The sequence below is a fragment of the Carassius gibelio genome, chromosome A14, assembly GCF_023724105.1.
Source record: "Carassius gibelio isolate Cgi1373 ecotype wild population from Czech Republic chromosome A14, carGib1.2-hapl.c, whole genome shotgun sequence".
NCBI lineage: Eukaryota > Metazoa > Chordata > Actinopteri > Cypriniformes > Cyprinidae > Carassius > Carassius gibelio.
This window is the reverse complement of record NC_068384.1, coordinates 21,951,038-21,971,623: the sequence shown is the minus strand read 5'-3', so window position 1 is coordinate 21,971,623 and position 20,586 is coordinate 21,951,038. Positions and strand designations below refer to the sequence as shown.

Sequence of the window (20,586 nt, the reverse complement as noted above, 5' to 3'; positions counted from 1 at the left end):
AAATGAAGTTACATCTGAGACAATAGGGCTTCACAGATAACTTCATAATTAAGTGTCTCTGTCGGTTCGTGTTCAAAGTAAACACGGAGGAGCACAGAAGCGTAGTGTGTGCTGGAGAAGAGTATGTAGCACAGCGTTCATGTGTTTAGCAGATCAAACACTGAACCTGTGCTAATATGATGCTTCAAACACGCTTGGCTCAGAAGAGAGATCCATCACCTGCAGGCGGTCTGGTCCGGATTCAGTGCTAAGACTTTTACTTTTTAAAGAATTGATCTGATGTTTACTTCAATGCTTTCCAATTCTACTTCACAATCGTCAAACCAATCATCTTTTTGACAAGTGTATGGAGTGAACCTATAGGGAAAATGAAGAAAATGAAGAAACTTGTTTTGTTCTTTAATCTAAATATATAAAGTAACAGTGAAATAAGACATTTATTATTATTATTATCTTTTATCACAACTTTTTGAAAAACTACCACCTTCTCAGTGGCTGGGCACTCGCCAATAACATTTCTCTTAATTTTGAAACAAAACCAGAATGGTTTGACTTCAGTGTTGTGAAAATATAAAAATATCTGCACACACCAGCAGATGAGCTGAACGAGACACAGATCCACTCTCGGCCAGCAGGTGGCACTTAAAGCGTTTCCGTGGTTACCGCTGTAAACAAAGCAGCGCTGCAACTGTTTTACTCTGGAGCCAGAGCAGGAGGAGTGCACTTAGTGCATCTGATATACATGCAGTGTTGGGGAACTTACTTTTAAAAGTAATGCTTTACAATGTTGTGTTAATCCCTAAAAAGTAAGTGACTATGTTATTTAGTTACTTTTTATGGAAAGCAACACATTACGTTACTTTTGCATTACTTTTGTGTTACTTTTTAAATATGAGCAGGGCTTGATTATTTTAAGTTCTATTTATATCAAAATGTAAAAACCTTTTCACACCAAAAAGTGAAATGAATAAACATCAGGCTGAAGGAAAAGTAAATTCATGTCTACTCTGTACAGTAGAACACAGGAAAAGACGATTCAACACTGTTCAGCAATAAAAAGAAAAACAATGAAGCACAATTGTTAGTTTATCTAAAGTCCTCTAAACTGGATCAGCAAAGACGTTAGTTAATAAAATGGGATTAGTTAGATTTGTGTTATTGTTTTAACTTATTTTATTATTGCAGGTTTATGCCATATTAATTTTTTTTATTATTTTTTTTATGATTTTTTATTTTTTTTTCTTGCGAGTGGGATGAATTAATGCACATTCAAATTTAGTGTAGAACAGGAAAGTCAAACTCAATTCCTGGAGGTCCAAAGCCCTGCAGAGTTTAGATTTAATTCTAATAAACACACCTGATAGCAACTAGTCAAGTCCTTCAGGCTTATTTGAAAACTACATGGAATGTGTGCTGGAGCAGGGTTGGACCAGAACTGTGCAGGATTGAGACTGACACCCTGATCTAGAACGACATCATGGCCACACAACACCTCTGTACTCCTGATTTCTCCCAATATAGGGACAGGAGACTCGTCAGTCAATAAATGGGAAAACAAAGTAAAAAAAAAAAAAGGTAACAGATATTTTCTTGTAAATTAAAAAAAAAAGTAATGCATAACTTTACTAGTCCCAAAAGTACAATGTGCAACGCTACACATTAATTTAAGTTAAAGCTGTTCACAATCTATCATGAACTGAAATGTATTTAAAAGGCTTTGTGAAAGAGGCCAGCAGAACACATGTGCCAGGATCTTTACCAAACTACAATAGACACAAGTCACAGGATCTTGACCCTATGCTTCAGATACAACTCACAACAGACACACAGAACCGAAAATAAGTGAAAGTGACTAACTTAACCTAACCTAACCCTGGCAATACTACAAATTAAAGCCACACATGAGTGTCCTGACAAGATTATCGAATCCATGCACACACACACATGAATGGAGAGCCCTATTCTAGCTGACATCTGCTCAGCAATGCATACAGTATGTACAGCTCTGATCAGTGAAGTCTGTTGTGCTCTCAGTGCTCTGCTATACAGGAGCGCGCGCTCTTCCGGCAGAAGTGCCTCAGGACACATATAAGGAAATTCCGCTCCATCTAACGTCACACAGAGCCATACTCGAAAAAAACTTTCCCAAACTTGTGACAAACCGGAAGGAGTATTTTTGGAACAGAAATACTCCTTCAAACGTACAACTTAATTTTTGAAACTTTGTCCATGTTTAGCATGGGAATCCAACTCTTTAACAGTGTAAAAAACTCAGTATGCATGAAATAGCATTTCACCCCCCCCCCCCCCTTTAAGGACCATTCCTGGGCTTTTGGGGAAACACTGATCCACATTTTTCTGACATTTTATAGACCAAACAACTAACCGATTAGGCTAATTGAGAAAATATTCAACAGATTAATCGACTATGAAAATAATCCCAAATCCCTAATCATTGCGTACAAGTGCATTGCATTGGAACCCCTGAATATAAGCCTCCCTCTCTATTCCTCTTTTAAAAAAAATAGTTCTCTCTGTTTTATAATTTAGTAAACTTTATAGATTTCAACCTTATTATTCCTTCTTGAGTCTATTTAATAAGAACTAAGACTAATGTATGAATTGAATAGTGATTGTGTGACCTACAGTATATTGGGGAACAACCAGTGATACTGTGGTAGTAATATCAAATGATAACCTATAGTGATGTCATCAGGATACACATACACCGGTAGCGGTGGCCCACCTTACCGTGACCACGATGTGGTCACCCAGAATTTATAGTTCACCCATCTCTTTTTTTACCACTACACCTCTGCCCCCACATGATTGTGAAGCACTTTGGGTGTACAACAATACACAAGAAAGCACTATACATATAAATGCATCATTCATTCATTCATTCATATAACGAACACACCCACACCTAGAGTGAGCATCTCATAAATGGAGCACATCGGAAAGAAAACAAAACTAGAGGTATTTTGGATTGCATCGAATGATTGCATGGATTTGTCTACCACAGAGACCTTAAAAACCAATAGATTTACTTTGACACTTTTAGAAGAAAACAAAAGATTTTATTTGATACAGAGGCTAAATTAACAAGAAATATAACATTAACAGGATCATACTTTTCCCAGCAGCACAACAGAAATGGCAAGACTGATAGTATTAGAGATAAAATGATCACCGTGCAGCCATCACACTGTCGATCCCTAGAGGAACAGTTAATTCACTCTCTGCTATATGACAAGAAGAGCGGTCTAAGCTTGCTAAAGTAAGCAAATCTACGTATATGTATGATATTAACCCTCTGAGGTCTAAGGGTATTTTTGGGGCCTGGAGAAGTTTTGTCATGCCCTGACATCTGTGTTTTTTTAAGTTGCTTATACACATCTAAACGGGTAAAGTCTAATCTCACTGTAATCAGCACAAACTGGGCTATAATAATATGTGAGCAGCAGCATGTACATGATTGTGTTTTTGAGAAAACAATGTTTATGCGTGGTTAGTAAAAAATGACAAATGTTAAATCCCTTGAATAAAGACATAAAACACATACAGAACATTGTTTCCCGGGACTGTTGAGAACTTTTTTCTTTCTAAGTTATGTGAAAATCATCTTGTTTACTCACTCACAGAAAACAATATATTGATTTACATTTTCTAAGACACTTTTTGTTGGTAAAAGTCATATGGGAGTAGGCGTCAACTATCATGAATATCATTGTGATTTACACCCGAGAAGACAAAGCCCTGCATAATGAGCCGCATAATGAGCTGCATAATGAGCCGCATAATGAGCTGCATAATGAGCTGCATAATTAGCCGCATAATGAGCTGCATAATGAGCCGCATAATGAGCCTCTCATTCAGCTGAGCCACTGTGAGTGAGGAGTTACAAGAAATAATGTGAGAACAAAATAAATCTATATAATTTTATGTTTGTAGTTTATTTAGAATATATTTAATTATCCCACAAAATAATTAAGTTGGCTTGGGAAAGCCAACTTACTGAAATCCTATTTAAACTTATTCTTCTTCTTCTTATTCTTCTGACCCAAAATTTTGGAACTGCTACTCCTCCTAAAGCTTTAACACTACTCGAACCGCGAGCAGCACTAACAGTCAATCCCTGAACGTGTACTATTAGAGATGTCAGTCAGTGGAGTAGTAGCCAGGATGATTATATGGCAACTGTTGTAATTATCTCAGCCATGCCTCTGAAGCCATCAAGTGCTAAACACATATGAGCCTCATTACTGGAGAACTGGGTGCTGATTTTACATATTACTGATTATAGGTCTGGGCAGGATTCACAGAAAGAGGTTAAGAAATTTGAAAGTGTTCACGAGAAGTGCAAGTCCTCAGATATTTTCTTAAGAATATATTTTTCCCCTGGAGAAGAAAATGACAGGCTGTGGTCGTCTGATTGTGTGCTGCTTCTCACTGATCAACTTTAAAACTCTTCAAAGGCTGTCTTTTTGTGCTGCCTGCATATTACTCTAATTGTAATGAGATATTTGGAATAATTAACCTCTTTTCTGAAGATAAGAGATCCTAAACTCAATGGAAACTAAACATCTAGTTGAGCTCAGTAAATGAGCAGTCCAAACCAGAGGTGTTTTTAACAAGCTTGTCATATGAATGCTATAAGCAACAGAAGTCATGATTTATAGCTAATATCACATGCTGTAGATGTGTTTTTCAGTTGGTCAGATGAGATCTGGTCCTTGACTGAGTCTGGTTTCTTTATTTCTGTCACCTTTGGCTTGACTAGCTGGGGTTAAAAAGTTGTTTTTATTTATTTATTCATCTCACACTATTGGATGAGAAGAAAACCTTCAAATGAGCTGAGTCTGAAGTGCTAGTTTTATAACTGATGAACATCACAACATTGAAACTGAGACTGAAGTGAACTGATTCCAGACTGCACTGAGCTGAGCTGAGAATGCTGTTGTCTTCTGTGGAGCTGCTTTACAAGTCATCTCATCCTTGAGTTTTCTTTATATTATACATTTTTTGAGTTTGTTTCCATTCGTCGTGCTGTGGGTCCCTGATGAACACTCAGCATGTGTTGGGTTGAGCTGTGTTCAGGCAGTATGGGGCAGTAAGGTGACAGACGTTCACTGGAGAAGCATGCTAGCTCTATTAAACCAGCTCTAATCACATCACAGGAGCCCACTCTAACCACACCGAGACGCTCAGCTTGTGTTAGTGAGAATAAACCGAAGGAAAGCAGCATCAGCTCTCCACAAACATCACACCACAGCCACCATCAACACAGTCAAATCAGAATTACATCACTTTTAAGGCACTTTATTGAAATATTGTGGCAAAGGTGATGCCATTAGCATCTACAAGAACATACTGAGAATTTTAACATAAAAAAAACCTAAGCCTTAGAAGATTTACAGTAGTTTATATATCTCTCGGCCAAACTCATGAGGCCTATTTGCTATAAACATGACAAATCCACCTTGTTCTGTGCTAGTCATTGACTAATCACTGGACCGTACAGGACACAAGACAGGACACTGACTGAGCGCTTCAGAGTTTCTCTCTCCATCAAGAGATCTGTACTCTTCACTTCATCTCAGTGGACGCAAAGCACACCTGACGCTCTGTAAACTCTGTGTGGAGACGCTCGACTCGCCGTCGCTTTACTGACAGCGCTGTTTCTCACACATGCACACAGAGAGAGAGAGAGAGAGAGAGAGAGAGAGAGAGAGAGAGAGTCTTACCACGCTGAATCAACACGCTACATGTAAACTATATTATCTGTTGTCTTCTCCTGTAAAATAATGGAGGTCATTTAGAATAATTCAGCTTTTTAGAACAAGCATAAGATATGCTGGTTTCTCCGGTAGTGGGCGGGGCTAATGCACAAATGGCAATTTCATTGGCTGGCCCTCGTCTATTACCATCCCTGTTTTGATTTCAGCAAATCAGTTCAACCGAACGCTGACAACGTGATTAATATTCATGAACCAGCAGCTCATCAATCCATAGTGCATTGTATATTGTTAGTATGGTATTAGTATATATATGATTAGTATATATATATATATATATATATATATATATATATATATATATATATATATATATATATATATATATATATACAGTTGATTTTAATGACGTGTTTGTCAATGAAGATCAGCACAGACAAAGGCTGCTGGCAGCACACCTTGTTTGTTATCTTTATTTTATAAAAGCACAAAGTTATGTCTGTATCCAAATAAAAGTAGACCCTTTACAGATTCGATTGTTGTATTGCTCTTATCTTTACAATTAAAACTGAAAGTGTAATTTAAGTTCTTTTTTGACTTATCAGGAGAAAATGACTCATGACGAGTATACGCATTAATTGACTGCAGAGGGTTAAAGGTTAGGACTATAATTTTCTTTGGTAGTATTATATCACATCGTGAGTGTATATTAGTATAATCATGTTCTCGTTGTCATGATTCTGCCCTCGTGTCCTTGATTTTTCCTAGTCTTGAGGCAGGATCATGACAGACCCGTGTTTTGTGTACAAGCGCATGGCCTTGTCTTTGGGCCATGTGCTTGTGTTGTCTCGTTCCCTTGCCCCGCCCCCCTTGTTAACCTAGTCGTGTCTTGATTGTCCCATCTGTGCCACCTGTCGTGTCTTGATTGTTTCCCCTATTTAGGTCTCCAAGTGTGCTCTGTCTTGCGTGGTGTCATTGTGATTGTACCTCAACTGCGTACCTGTGATTGTGATTGTTCCACTCTATGATTGTTCCTTAAGAAGTGTTTGTATTACCGTGAGTGTTTGTTTATAGTTAGTATTTAGAGTCCTTATTTATCTTGTTAGTCCAGTCCTGTTTTAGTTATTTAGTCCTTACCTTGCTCCGTGTTTTCCCCCTCGTGGGTTTTGTTTTCCCCTTTTTGTAATAAACCCTTTGTTTGAGAATCCCTGTCTGCACCTGAGTTCCTCCCTTACCAATACCTGACAGAATGACACCACCACCAAGGAACTCAGCAGACAGGAGGCAATGCTGGATGGCATCAGCCAGCCAGCGAGATTGTTTTGAGGGCTCTCGCCTTGTGGTGTTCCGGGGGACCAGGGGAGGTCGTTCCGGAGCGAGCGGGCGAGAGGAGGAGCCCCAGAGGTCCCCACCTACCCAGCTGCCGGCGATCCCGGAGGGTCGTGTCCTGGCCGTGGCAACCCTGGGGGGTCAGGCAAGCCCCTCCCAGAGTCCTGAGGTGCCCTCCTCAGCCAGCAGTCTCCCCATGAAACGAGGGAGACGGTTTTCATGGGAGTCAACTTCTGAGTCTTCGGCGTCCGAGACTGCCCTGCCCGAGACCAAACTCCCCCAACCCGCCTCTGACCCAGCTGTGGCCTCTGCACCGCGCCCAAGGAGGAAGAGGAGGAAGAGGGGGCCTGCCGGTCCTGTGACCCTGTCTCCTCCCGTGCCAGCAGCGGAGAGCGCTGGCGTGCCCGTGCCAGCAGCGGAGAGCGCTGGCGTGCCCGTGCCAGCAGCGGAGAGCGCTGGCGTGCCCGTGCCAGCAGCGGAGAGCGCTGGCGTGCCCGTGCCAGCAGCGGAGAGCGCCGGCGTGCCCGTGCCAGCAGCGGAGAGCGCTGGCGTGCCCGACCCAGCAGCGGTGAGCGTGCCCGAGCCAGCAGCGGTGAGCGCTGGCGTGCCCGAGCCAGCAGCGGTGAGCGCTGGCGTGCCCGAGCCGGCAAAGAAGAGGGCAGTATGCAAGTCGGCAGTCGTGAGAGCGCAGGAGAGTGCCGCGGCCGACTCTGCAGCAAAGACTTTAGTTCAGTGTATCTCATCTCGTAAGGAGATGCCAATTGTCTTAGCGGCTAAAGCCTTTTCTGATTATTTGTCTAGTCTTGTCCGTATCCTAGAAGTCCCCGTCAGTCCTGCCTTGTCCTCAGACCCTGTCCCCAGAAATCCCGAGTGTCCTGATGTCGTCTCCCCGTGTCCCGTGAGTGTTGCCCCGTGTCCTGCTGATGAAGTCATGTATCCTGTTGATGTGGCCCCGTGTCCCGTAGATGTCCCGTGTCCTGTTGTCCCCCGTGTCCAGTAGATATTGCCCCGTGTCCCGTAGATGTCCCGTGTCCAGTAGATGTTGTCGTCCCGTGTCCAGTAGATGTTGTCGTCCCGTGTCCAGTAGATGTTGTCGTCCCGTGTCCAGCTGTCGTCTCCCCGCGTCCCGTAAGTGTTGCCCCGCGTCCCTTGTCTGCTCCTATCATGTCCCCTGTCAGTTGTCCCGAGACCCCTCCCCGCCCCTCACCACCCAGACCTGCCTGTACCCCCCGTCGTCAGCCTTCGTCCTGTCCTCCTAAAACTCCTGCCCCACCCACTCACCCTGGTCTGTCCCCCATGAACTTTGTGGTCCCGCCTCCTCCCCTTCCCTGTTTGTTTTTTTTGATTTGTCACCCTAACCCTGCCGTCGTGTATTCATGTCTGCCTTTGTTATTATTTGTCATGTCTTGTTGGTTTGTGTCGGTGTCCCAGTCTGTCATGTCAGTCGTGTCCCGTGTTTGATGTTCCCTTGAGGAGCGTCTGGAAGCCGCTCCTTAAGGGAGGGGTTCTGTCATGATTCTGCCCACGTGTCCTTGATTTTTCCTAGTCTTGAGGCAGGATCATGACAGACCCGTGTTTTGTGTACAAGCGCATGGCCTTGTCTTTGGGCCATGTGCTTGTGTTGTCTCGTTCCCTTGCCCCGCCCCCCTTGTTAACCTAGTCGTGTCTTGATTGTCCCATCTGTGCCACCTGTCGTGTCTTGATTGTTTCCCCTATTTAGGTCTCCAAGTGTGCTCTGTCTTGCGTGGTGTCATTGTGATTGTACCTCAACTGCGTACCTGTGATTGTGATTGTTCCACTCTATGATTGTTCCTTAAGAAGTGTTTGTATTACCGTGAGTGTTTGTTTATAGTTAGTATTTAGAGTCCTTATTTATCTTGTTAGTCCAGTCCTGTTTTAGTTATTTAGTCCTTACCTTGCTCCGTGTTTTCCCCCTCGTGGGTTTTGTTTTCCCCTTTTTGTAATAAACCCTTTGTTTGAGAATCCCTGTCTGCACCTGAGTTCCTCCCTTACCAATACCTGACACTCGTGGTATCTGATTGGAGCGATTCTACACGTGATGTCAAACTTAACAATGGATAACACACATAAAGTTTGGTTTAAATACACTTAATGTTGTTGACATGTAGCCTCACATTCAGTCATGTTCCATCAAATGTGTTGAGACATTATTCAAGAACGGTTTGACTGAACTTCAATTCCAACACTTTTTGTCACATGGTCAAAATCAGACAAACCATCCAAGATGAGATTAAAATAAGAGTGCTACTTTGATTTTAGATGGAGACTCCAATCTTGCTACAGTTATAATGTTCGGCCCCATTGGTCAAATTAACATGCATTAAGATGAGACAGACAACAATTTTAAACGGAATAACAAATATGTATTTACAATATTGACAGAAGCACATCTGCAGAGTCACACTTCTGCCCGTCTTGGGCTGGATTCACCTCTTTAATAAACCATTGAAGGCATCTGACCTGTGAGTGGGAATGTGCACGAGCTCATTTTGAGCTACAGGCCAAAAAAATAAGTGAGAAATGTTGATTTTGAGGTTTTTTCACAAATAGTAGTTCATTCAGCCCTCATCTAGTGATCCCAATGCTCCAAATACTAGTTTTAGATGTTCAGTTACCTTTATTTGTATGTTTTCTGAGAGGAACAGCTTTTCTCCGCTCGCTTCTCACGCTGTCATTATAAAAGTGCTCGATCCCGATAAATATACACATTTACACAGAAGGTATTGACGCAAACATAATCTGTTATGTGTTATATGAACGTTTGGGGAACTGTTGGGGAAACATCTGATGGGTAACATTACACTAGATTCATGCATTACAGTATATAGTCTGTCTTATTAATGTTAATCTAACTAAAGAAACGAAGTAATCGCTCTTGATTAAACTGCTTCTGTAGTTTCAGTTTATTTGTGATGAACACACTATTTGCTTCCTTGAATACTGTTCTTTAGATGTACGATGAAAAAAGTAACGCACTATTTCATTTGTTTCTTTTTTATATTATATTTACTACTGTTTATGTGTATCTTTGTTCTAATTTTTAATAAAGATAAAATAAAATATAGCTATATTGTGATTATTTTTATTATTATTATAAATATTAAGAAAAGTTCTGGAGGAAAAGATGCACATTGCTCCGTGATTTTGCTTCTGTACAAACACAGTTCTAAAAAAAAATCACTTTGAAGGTTTGTTAATAGTGAAAATAAAATAATGAAAATTTACACACACACACACACAAACTAACTATCCTAACACAGGACTTTGATTTGATAAAGACTACAAAAACGTCTAAGGTTACGTATGTAACCCTGGTTCCTCGAAGGAACAAGACGCTGCGTCGAGAACGATTGGGGAACGCCCCCAGCGTGGCGTCTCTGAATCATGTGTGTAATCAGTCCAATGGATGGGCGAGACGTCATAGGCGGGTGACGTCAGAGACCAGGAAGCATAAAAGCCGGAGAAACACAGCCGGCACCAGCCTCAAAGGATGAAGCAAGCGCCGGCCAGAGATGCCGGAAGTGTGGCACTGCGACGCAGCGTCTCGTTCCTTCGAGGAACCAGGGTTACATACGTAACCTTAGACGTTCCTCTTCAGGAACTCGAGCTGCGTCGAGAACGATTGGGGAACGAGAATGCCCACGCCGCCAGACTTACAAATCTCTGCCAGTGTGGGAAACTGCACAACTAGGACGAGAGAACAGAGGGGCCTGGAGCGGCTCGTAAATCTAGACCGTAAAATCTTACAAAGGTCAAGGGCGTGGACCACCCCGCAGCCTCGCAGATATCATGCATAGAGACACCTGCTAGGAAGGCCTTGGAGGCCCCCACACTTCTAGTGGAGTGAGCCTTGACCCCCAGGGGAGAGGGGAGGTCAGAGGACTCATATGCAAGAGAAATAGAATCTACTATCCACCGGCTGAGGGTCTGTTTAGTAGCAGGAAGACCTCTCTTAGGGGGACCATAACAAACAAACAACTGGTCCGCCCTTCTCCACAGGGCAGCTCTGTGGACGTATGTGTCCAATGCTCGCACTGGACACATACAATTAAGCTTCTTCTGGTCTGGCTCCCTGAAGGGAGGAGGACTGAAGGCCTGGAGTACGACAGGCCGTGGTGTAGAGGAGGGAACCTTAGGGACATACCCCGCACGAGGGTAAAGGAAAGCTTTAGCCAGACCGGGCGCAAAGTCTATATAAGAAGGGGCCACAGAGAGGGCCTGCAGGTCCCCAACTCTCTTGAGAGAAGAAATTGCCAACAAGAAGACAGTTTTAATAGAGAGAAGGCGATCGGAGATCTCCTCAATAGGCTCGAAGGGCGGCCTACAGAGAGCTTCTAACACCACGGCCAGGTCCCATGTGGGGACACGAGAACGTACTGGAGGCCTCAGCCTCAGCGCACCGCGGAGGAAACGTGTAACAAGAGGGTGTCTGCCCACTGACTGGCCACCGAGAGGGGCGTGGTAGGCCGCAATGGCCGCCACGTAAACCTTCAGGGTGGAGTGGGTCAACCCTGCGGAGAAACGGGCCTGCAGGAACTCCAGCACTGTACCAATCGGGCAGTTAACTGGGTCGAGCTGGCGGTCTCTGCACCAAGAAGTGAAAAGGTTCCACCTCAAGGCATACAGTTTCCTCGTAGAGGGAGCTCTGGATTGGAGGATGGTCTCAACAACCTCAGTTGAGAGACCGGAAGCTACTAGTTGTGCCCCCTCAGGGGCCACACCCATAACTTCCACAGCTCCGGGCGAGGGTGGACTATGGTGCCCTCCGCCTGTGAGAGGAGATCCCTCCTGACAGGAATCTCCCAGGGAGAGCCGTCTAGGAGGGAAATCAGGTCCGAGAACCATACTCGTCCCGGCCAGAACGGGGCTACTAACAGCAGCCGGACTCCGTCCTGGCGCACTCTCTCCAGAACTCCCGGGAGCAGAGCAATCGGGGGAAAGGCGTACAGACGAAGCCTCGGCCACGTCTGTACCATGGCGTCCAGCCCCAGTGGAGCTGGATGAGTCAGAGAGAACCAGAGGGGACAGTGCGATGTCACTCGAGTCTCAAACAGGTCCACCTGAGCCTGGCCAAAAACTCTCCATATCTGCTTCACCACCTCGGTGTGAAGCCGCCATTCCCCGGGCCTCGGGCCCTGCCTCGACAGGATGTCTGCTCCCATATTCATATGCCCAGGAATGTGAACCGCTCTGAGTGAGAGAAATTTGTCCTGGGCCCACACAAGGATCTGGTACGCTAGTTTGTTTAGACGGCGTGAGCGCAGACCTCCTTGGTGGTTGATGTAAGAGACCACCGCTGTGTTGTCGGTGCGCACCAACACATGGTGACCTCTCAGGTCTGGGAGGAAATATTTCAATGCTCGATAGACCTCTAGCATCTCTAGGCAATTGATGTGCCATGTCAGATGGCGACCACTCCACAGACCGCGGGCAGGGTGGCCACTCATTACCGCACCCCAGCCGGTGAGGGACGCGTCCGTCGCTAGCATCACGCGGCGACAAGGAGCTCCCAACACCGGGCCCTGAGACAAGAACCAAGGCTTCCTCCACATATCCAAGGCACGTAGGCAGCGCTGCGTGACCTTGATCATGCGAAGTGGGTTTCCCCTCGGGGGGGGAACTGCTTGGTCTTGAGCCACCACTGTAGGGGTCTCATGTACAGCAGGCCAAGAGGTATCACGTTGGACACAGCTGCCATCAGACCCAGCAGTTTTTGAAACCGCTTGACAGTGAGTGACTGGCATTCTCTCACTCTCGCGACTGCGGCGAGGATCGACTCGATCCGAGCAGGTGACATGCGTGCCTGCATCGTGGTCGAATCCCACACCACGCCCAGATAAGTGGTTCTCTGTAATGGAGAAAGCACACTTTTCTTGGCGTTCAGTCTTAACCCCAGCTCTCTAATGTGGGCGAGAATGACATCTCGATGCCGAACCGCCATCTGCTCTGATTGAGCTAAGATCAACCAATCGTCTATATAGTTCAGTATGCGGATGCCCTGGAGTCGTAGCGGAGCCAGAGCTGCATCCACACACTTCGTGAAAGTGCGGGGTGAGAGTGCAAGGCCAAAGGGAAGTACTCGATATTGGTACGCTTCGCCCCCGAAAGCAAACCTCAGAAACTTCCTGTGTAGGGGAAGGATGGAGATATGGAAATATGCATCTTTTAGATCTATCGTGACAAACCAGTCCTCGGACCTGATCTGAGACACAACCTGTTTGAGTGTGAGCATCCTGAACTTCAGTCGCTTGACTGAGCGGTTCACTAACCGCAGATCTAAAATGGGACGCAACCCCCCATCCTTCTTTGGAACAATGAAGTACCGGCTGTAGAACCCTGACTCCCTGTCGTGAGGAGGGACCACCTCGATGGCCTCCTTCCTCAGAAGAGGGTGCACTTCCTGTTCCATAACCAGAGCCTGCTCGGGACCCACAAGCGTGGGTGAAACCCCGTTGAATCGAGGCGGAGGAGAACCAAACTGAATCGTGTAGCCTCTTTCTACAGTGTGCAGGACCCATTGAGATACATTTGGTAGTAGTTTCCACGCTGCTAAATAATCTACTAAGGGAGTCAGTCTCTCGAGACTGACCTCTGGTGTAATCAGAACGGCTAGCTCGGTGCCCTGTAACGGCGGACCGGCAGGAGACAACCGAACTAACCGCTCTAGAGACCTCCGCGGAGGCTGCGAGCCACTCAGCACCGCTACGTTTCTGGGCGGTAACTGGGCGCGGTGCTCGCGGGAGACCGCTGCGCCCTGTAACTCCGGCAGGGTTGGCAGAACGATCTCCTGAGGGCACTGAGGCGAGACGGACACCGTGTAATGCGGTGTAACCCGCTGCACCACAGAGGGGACTGCCCTCATAAGCCCCGGGCCAGTGGCGTCAGGGCTTATTGGCCGAATACCTCTTAGCCTTAAGTACGGTCCGCAGATTCGGCTTAGAGGCCCCCGACCCAGAGCGTCATCTGGACCCACGGCTCCGCTTAGCTGGAGGAGCACGTGAGGCGACACTCTGTTTTTGTGCCTCCCTGTATGAGGAGCTGGTACTCGGCGAAGGCTGCCACCGCCCGGCAGCCTCCGGATTTAGAGAGCGACGTGGGAGGAACAGCTGGAACGCCGCCGCCTGCTTGCGAGCCTCCTGGTACCTGTCGACGACAGAATTAACAGCGTCGCCGAACAGGCCCGAGGACACAAGCGGGGCGTCCATGAGACAAACCCTGTCCTTCTCTTTCATGTCAGACAGGGTGAGCCACAAATGTCTCTCTGCTGCTACCATTGCTGCCATGAGCTCCGTAATATCCTCAGATCTCACGTGCTCTTGCTCATCTAAATCTCTCAGCAGATCGGCTTGGTACGCCTGTAACACCGCCATGGTGTGCAGACACGCACCAGCCTGATCCACTGCCGAGTACCCCTTGCCCACCAGCGCTGATGTTGTGCGCAGTGGCTTGGAGGGCAGAGCCGGAGCCTTTAATGACGATGCCGCGCCGGGAGACAGATAGCTCGCGAGCGTCTGTTCAACCCGGGGCATCGCCTTATAACCGCGCTCATTCATCCCCGCTATGCTGCCGTAGTGATCAGAAGCGGGGATGAAGACGCGGGCCGAGAAGGGTTTTTCCCACGATTTACACACCTCGGCGTGCAAATCGGGTAAAAAGGGCAGGCTTCGGCGCTGAGGTGGCGGCCTAGTTCGCAGAAAACGCTCATCAAGTTTACTTTTCTGCGGTTCAGCCTTTTTCTCGGCTGGCCATTCGATGTTTAACTTGGCCACAGCACGAGTAACCACCTCCAAAAGCTCCTCATACTGGGGCGATTGAGGGGGCGAATCCTCAGCGACGTTCACCACATCAACCTCCTCGGAGGAAGCGATAGGTCTCTGACGTCACCCGCCTATGACGTCTCGCCCATCCATTGGACTGATTACACACATGATTCAGAGACGCCATGCTGGGGGCGTTCCCCAATCGTTCTCGACGCAACTCGAGTTCCTGAAGAGAAGATCAAGCAGTGCTTCTGTACATCAGAGAACGATCCATTAGCACCGCTCTCACTTCAGTCTTTAGATCATGTACAATATTTTGTCAGAGCTAATTAAACCTCAGGATGATGCAGTGGGGTAAACTCAGTCATGGACGCTCAGTTTCTGTTCTGAGCCAAGACCTCTGCTAGATTTAACTTCATCAACTTTACATGAAAATACTGGAATCCAGAGACTCTATTCTAAACAACTTATTCAAGCTAAAGCCAAAATAAAAAATCATAATTTGGTATTTTTTGATGGAATTCTGATATATGGTATAATGTATATTTTAGTCAGAATTATTGTATAAGTTTATAGAAGACTCACACATAGAAAACTCATCCTCTCCTGGCAGCAAAAATGAAATATTTCAGAGACGTTCTAACCTGATGGATGGAGAATATAGCTGTGAAATGTAAGTCATGTCAGCAGGGCTTCTGATGGGACCACCGCTTTACACTACACTTATTATAAAGCCCTTCATATAAAGCATCTCTCGTGTTTAGGACACATCTGAAATAAACACTGTCCCGCAGCAGCTCACTCACTTTATTCATCAGACGCACTCGCCTCGAATCGAATCACTGTATATTCATACCACACAGTTCACTGATATAACTCCATATACTGCCCAGGCAAGTATTCACACTGCAGTGTGTGTGTGTGTGTGTGTGTGAGAGAGAGAGAGAGAGAGAGGGAGTGTGTGTGTGTGTGTGTGTGAGAGAGAGAGAGAGAGAGAGAGAGAGAGAGGGAGTGTGTGTGTGTGTGTGTGTGTGAGAGAGAGAGAGAGAGAGAGAGGGAGTGTGTGTGTGTGTGTGTGTGTGTGAGAGAGAGAGAGAGAGAGAGAGAGAGAGGGAGTGTGTGTGTGTGTGTGTGTGTGAGAGAGAGAGAGAGAGAGAGAGGGAGTGTGTGTGTGTGTGTGTGTGAGAGAGAGAGAGAGAGAGAGAGAGAGAGGGAGTGTGTGTGTGTGTGTGAGAGAGAGAGAGAGAGAGAGAGATAATTAAATTATCTCAAAATCTTTCCAAATCTTCATCTATAAAGCTTCATCCGTCACCTTTAACATCCTCCTAGACATCAGAGACAGAGAAACTACACATGGGTCAAAGCTACAGAGAGAAATGATGATCATCTGCATCTGTAGATCAGAAGAACACGTGCTGAACATCTCCAGATGTCTGTCTTGCATGTCACCTGATGAGAGCATGATACTAGAAGATACTTGCAGGCCTTTTGTTCCTAAAATTATTCTATGTAGCTTTCAGAATGTGGCTAAAACGTAACCACCACTGAACAACAAAGTAAACATATATATTCACAAATGTATTTACAGTGACCGGATGTTTACAGCGCAACAATAATCAAACAACAAAGTGCCGTCTGTCGGTGGTTACCATGGTGACTCTTCTGATGGTCCTCAAACTGTACATCTTCACACACGCATTTATCACTGAGAGTAAAGTTGTGTAACTCCTCAGGGCTAACTAAAATCATCATACCGTATAATCAAGATCAAATCATTTCATTCCGTCAACTTACTGTTTTCAGAGCGCCTCAGATGAACCGGAGATGTCTGGTGTATTTCCTCGAGTTTAAATCAGATGTAGTTCATGAAGATGTGCTTGAATACGAGCAGAACCGCGGAGGAACTGAGATCAAGAGTGAATATCGAAGCAGTTTGAGAGATCTCTGCTGGTGGTCATGTATGATCTGCTCGAGCTGTTAGTTTGGACATCCTCTCATCTCTGTCAGCACCTGCAGGAGAACCGAACCGAACTGAACTGAACTGCTCTGTCTGTGGAGAGCAGCTCCTCACTCGAGTCAGGAATCAGATGATAGATGGAGAGTTCAGTAACAGAGCCCGTTCAGACCGGCACACACTACCATATTACTCCTAATAGGAAAGCAGTTTACAATATTGCTGTCCGATTCGCGAACGAATGATCTTTCGAACTGTGTTTTCAGTGATTTATTCGAACCGATTCGCGCAGCATTTGTGAATGACTCGACAGTTGAGTAACACCATAACACGATTGATTCGGGAAGACAATAACGTAATCGGAAACAGAGTGATGAACAGTTGTATTTGATTAAAACTGTACTGCGATATTGCACGCTGAATTACTTCTAGAAACTCTTCTTCAAATGATTCAGTGAGTCGGCTCATTTAAACAGACCGCCCGAGCGAACCGATTCATTTAACCGTGTCGGAGCTCTTGCTTGAGTGTGGAGCGTTCGTTCTTCAGTCCTGAGCCACTCAGTCCGTTTCACTTTTCTTTATACTACTGAATCACTTTTATACACAGAACACTTAGGTCTTTATATCTGTTCTGAACATGCTGAAATAAGATATTGTATCTTATATGTATAGAATCAGCGCTCACAGACTCATGTTGCAGCACTTTACTGTTGGCGCCTCCCTGTGGTGATACGAATAAAATATTGGTATTTTAGGATCTGTCATTAAATATTTAAAAAACATAATCAATTCTGAAAGGTAAAGGTTAAAGAAATCAGAAAAGAATAAAAAACACAGATATTAAACTAAATTAAAAACATAGATAATAAATACATGTTTTATTTTATTATTATTATTATTATTAAATTTATAACAACACAGCAACTTTTAGTTTTTATTGGTCGGTACATGTTTGGGTTGGTGCATTCCTGTTCTTGTAAGACATGATATCCATTAAAAAAGAAATGAACAAATAACAATAACATTATATTATATAACATTATATAATAAAACATTAACACAATTGAATGAACACAAATTCATGTTCATAAAACCACATTCATGCTAACATAAAATAATGCTTCCACAAAACATGTTTCACAAAAGCAACACTGCTCATAAATTAAGTGTGCACAGAAACTTTTGAATGTTTTAAATGTAAGATTTGATTTGGTTGTGCTCTTCCTTTTCTTCTTTCTTTTTTAATGCTATTAGCTAAATATCACAGTCACCACTGATAAGCTACTACTAAATATTATAGAAACTGAATTTTCTGTAAAATTGCTTTGCAATGATCTGTATCCTAAAAAGCCCTATATAAATAAACTTGAATTGAATTGAATTAAATATCAACATTTGTGAAATATATCACTGCAAACCTGACAAGTAACGTAACTCAAACCGTTTGAGTAATCCTAATTCAGGTCAGGTTTTTAAGGATATCTGTTTACGGTTTGGGTTAAGTTACTTGTCAGGTTTTACAGAGTAGTAAAATAGTCAAAACTGTTTTAACATTAACATTGATCTAATTTTCTCTCTGGAAAATAGTGATTTGTGGCATTATATTGTATTGAATATTTGTATTTATTTAAGTTTTTATTTTTTTAGTTACGCCATATATATATATACATACTGTACCTGTGGTGTTCTGAAATCAGGAGACAAAGTAATTGTTGTTTTTAAATCAAATATAAACTCGCAATCACTATTCACCCCCCCCCCCCCCCCCCCCCCCCAACAACACCCACTACATGCTTAATAGGATGTGTTCAAACTCAATCTTCTCTCTTTTTAATGTTATATTTTGTAATATTATATTATATTATATATATACACATTCCGGTGACCAGGAGGGGACATGTTTGGCTCACTTAGTTTTGTTGTGGCCGAGACATTTTAACTCTCTAGGGAAGGTGATAAAATGTCATTGCCATGTGATCGTTTTGTTGAGGTCAAGACATCCTTATGTTGTGATCATGTGACGTCTCTAGAGCAGTCTACTAGGAACAGGTTTGCTCTGAAGTGGAGACTGTACGTGGATTGGTGTTCTTCTGCTCCGGAGGACAGGTCAGCACTGAGCTTTCCTTCCTGTAAGAAGAGATGCAGCGGAGACTGTCCCTGTGTTTCTGCTTCTGAGGCACATCATCACATGCAGTGGACTGAAGATCCTGGGGAAAGCATGACCAGATCATCAGGTTCCTGAGAGGCTCGAGTAGATTAAATGGTCCCAGGTCGCACCTCATGCCCTCTTGGGTTCCCTCTGTGGGTTTTGCTGGTCCACGGAGAGCGTCCTTGGGGCGAGTCGTGCATGTGCCCCGTGCAGAGCTGTGGGGTGGGCCAAATCCTATAATCTCTGAGGTGGAACAGGCTTCTGGTTCCCGTGGGTTGGGTCTGGAGGACTGGCTCAGTGTCTCAGTTGTGGCATCATTCCTCCGGCTAGAATACATGCCCTCTATCTTCTCCCAGTTCCTTCCCGTCCGGTGGCCTCTGGTCCAGCTCCTCCAGCATCATGTGTTGTTCAGACTCGGTGTGAAGAGTTAGATATGTTGGTTCTGTTGCTGCTGCTGTTGTCTCCTTTTCCTCTTTTAGGATTGGGCCTGAACATAATGCGAGGCTGTTGGTGGTTGGACCGGAGAAGAGGCCTGGATTATAAATGTCCTGGTATTCCACTGGAGGGCGATCTCTTCCTCTTTATCTGTTTGTTGTGATACTGTGTTAGCTGGAGCCACAGGTTGTGTTTCTGCTCCAACAGAGTGCTGTTAGCCAGCCTTGATATTGTGAGCCTTACTTCTCGAACATGACTGTCCTGCTGACCAGGTTTATTTCTTCTTAACTGTCTTGGGAAGTATGTAGGTGATGGGGCGTAGTGTCTGGGTGTGCATGTGTGTATGGGGCCGGGAGGACTGGGGGCCCGCTATCATGGGCTTATACCCAAAGTATACTTCAGCCGAATTTTTGCATTCGCAGACATCCGCACACAGCAAAATATCTGTGACCGCGAGGACAACAGTGCATTTACTAACAGTGCTTTTTCTTTTCTCTAATGTCAGTTTTTTCACTATGTACTGTGTGCAAACAACCTGACACTGTTTATCATGTTTTCTGGGAATGCTGACAAAAAATGTTCAGGTTAGGTTTCAATTTCTCAAAAAAAAAAAAATAAAAAAAAAAAATAATAATAATAATAATAATAATAATATTACATATATTTATATTTATATTATATATATTTGTTCAAGGACTTACATGAATCCAGGGTTCGACTAGAATAAAAATATTGTCAAGTAAACAATGATTTATTGATGTTTGGGAGTAAATTGTGTTTAAATAAGGGTTTGTTTTTGGCAGAGGATGAAAACGTCTTTTTTAGCTGGTAGTGAGTAATACCTCTCTCTCTTTCTCTCTCTCTCTCTCTCTCTCTCTCTCTGTGTGTGTGCGTGTGTGTGTGTGTGTGTCTATAAAGTTAAGCCAGTTTCTATTCTTGTTTTTGTATTTCCTTCACGTGTTGTGCAGCTTGTAAATGTATCATTGCCCTTGTGAAAGTGCATGTGAACCTAGAGCTAGTGTTATCAGCCAGAAGTAGGTTACACAAGCATTTAAAAAATACTTCTTATACAAAATGCAGATCGGCAGAAGTCCTACAATAAATAAATAAATAAATAAATAGCTGGTCCACACATCTTCTACATCTGTAGTTTTTCCTGTTTTACAATGAATGGTTTTTAGACATTGATTATTCCTCTTG

General features: G+C 44.3%; 1 protein-coding gene across 1 annotated transcript in view; it reads right to left on the bottom strand.

Annotated features, from left to right (window-relative positions):
- LOC128026855 (X-linked interleukin-1 receptor accessory protein-like 2) overlaps positions 1-16,968 on the bottom strand; it is a 188,582-nt gene extending 171,614 nt beyond the window's left edge. The window contains exon 1 of the mRNA XM_052614091.1: positions 16,643-16,968. The gene's annotated coding sequence lies outside the window, so the exon portion shown is untranslated. The remainder of the gene's footprint in view (positions 1-16,642) is intronic.
- Between the last annotated feature and the right edge of the window lie 3,618 nt (positions 16,969-20,586).